Below are 2,134 nucleotides of genomic sequence, written 5' to 3' on the forward strand. Positions count from 1 at the left end.
CGAGTATTTCTATTTTAAGGATTCGATCATTATGTTTTCGTATATCATCTTTGATTTTATTTAGGTTTTGCAATACTAAAATTATGATTGTAAAGTGGGATTCAATGATTGTATTACAACGACGGTTTCATTTTCGTTTCTTTTATAATTTTTTTGGGTTCGATTAGGGTATCATGATTGTGAGACGTGTTTGTGATTTCTTAGTGAATCGCACAATTATATTTCTCATCAACAATCCTGCATATGCCAAATTGTGTTTCTTACCAATAATTATGAATTGCATCGATTCCGGTTAAAATCGGAACTTACGATGCCTTCGATTACGATTTCTAACATAAGCCCTAATTTTGGTATGTAGATGATTAGCATCTTGAAGATAATCAACCAGGGTTCCATCACATTCGTTACTGTATCAGCGTTAAACAATCAGAGTACGATCATATATTTAATATTTGGCATTCCTAACATTAATCGATAAAAGGTGCGTTCAATTCGATTCTCCTCTTATTATTTGTTCAATGATTTCAATTGTTTTTTCAGTTGGTTTTCATGAACGGTTTTTGTGTATTTGGAGCTTCTACTTTCTTCAAAAGGTAGATTCCATGTTCATTTGCTATTGTATTTAGTTTTTATTTTTTATTTGTGTTTTTGATAATACATGTCCCAACGTACTTTGTATTATGTCTTTGTTTTTGCAATTTTAATTTTGTATTTCCTAAGGTTTATAGTAATAACATCATGTTAAGTACAATGAAGAGAAAGAAAATCAATGATATTGTATTGGTGTATCACCTTGAAAAATGCTTATCCACATACCCTTTGACTTTGATGATTATCGTATGTATTTATCGATTTTTACAGGTACAATTGTTAATTGCATAATGTTTGTGGATTGAGGGTAGTGGTGATTACAAAAGAATAAAGGAAATATACTCACTTTCGGTTTAAGTATTTTTGTGAGCAATGTTGTTCAACAATTACCAACAACTTCAGGTATTTTATAGAAAAGAAACCTCTATCATGGCATAGAGGTTTCTTTTTATAATACTTATAAGTAACCATCCAGGTTTGTTTATGTTTTGTAAGTAAAGGTAACAATTTTGACCCATTTTCTTGTGAGTGGGTTGACTTAAGTTATGTTTTCTCTATAACAGGGAGAATGTCTCCCGAAGTATAAATGCATATAACCTTCTAAATAAACCTTTAGAAGAAAGTAATTGTTTGTTGTGAAGTAAGACATCTAAATCAGATTTCACACATTAGTTAAATACTAAAAATTAGAAAAATAGTGTTCCGGGTCAACTGAAACGGGTCTGCTGCCCGACCAGGTTCAAAATGTTAATTAATCTGCTCAATCTACCCATTTTGCACCTCTACAATTTGGAACATTATTATGAACATTAATCTGCCCGATCTACCCATAACTGAACATTAATTTGCAACAATTTGTACTACAGTAGCTAAAATGTTGTGGTGTTTTAGAAGTTGTTCGGATATTAAGAACTGAATTCCCAACAAGAATGACCCATCAAAAGTTCTTAAGAAGCTTGACTTTTATACTTTCTATAAGTCAAATGTAATATCTTTATTAACTGCCATGACTCCAATGTGATCATGCATTAGGTATGGTTTTCTTCTTCTAGACAATGTTGCATCACAAGATCCATTAAGTGTGTCTGTGGCCATTCTTAATCAATTTGATTATCTTCCCAAAATGATTACATTGGAGTGATAAAACTCTGTTCATTGTTATGATGTTCATACTAAAAAATGGATCAGGTTAGTTAATTTCTACATCATCTTTTGGCATTTTGCTTAGTTAAAGTTGGTTCCACATCAAATGTTGATCCTTGAAGTGTCGTGCAAAATGCAACCGGCTGGGGAAGCCCCTTCACCACGGGTTGCTCATGCCGCAGCTGCTGTTGGAACAATGGTTGTATTTCAGGTAATTAAATTTAAATAAAAAATTAAAAAAAGAAGCATGAGAATGAATTATTATTATTATTTTCTGTTTTTAAGGGTGGGATAGGTCCAGCTGGTCATTCGACCGATCATCTTTATGTGCTCGACATGACTAATGACAAATACAAATGGCACCGGCGAGTTTTTCTCCAATGAAAGTACAGACCTTTTC

General features: G+C 32.4%; 1 long non-coding RNA gene across 1 annotated transcript; it reads left to right on the forward strand.

Moving 5' to 3' along the window:
• Positions 1–563: 563 nt before the first annotated feature.
• On the forward strand, positions 564–1,729 carry LOC139866473 (uncharacterized). Its single transcript, XR_011765471.1, has 3 exons — positions 564–593; positions 862–993; positions 1,624–1,729. It is a non-coding gene; the product is annotated as an uncharacterized lncRNA (long non-coding RNA).
• Positions 1,730–2,134: the final 405 nt, after the last annotated feature.

Source organism: Rutidosis leptorrhynchoides, chromosome 9 (genome assembly GCF_046630445.1).
Source record: "Rutidosis leptorrhynchoides isolate AG116_Rl617_1_P2 chromosome 9, CSIRO_AGI_Rlap_v1, whole genome shotgun sequence".
Lineage (NCBI taxonomy): Eukaryota > Viridiplantae > Streptophyta > Magnoliopsida > Asterales > Asteraceae > Rutidosis > Rutidosis leptorrhynchoides.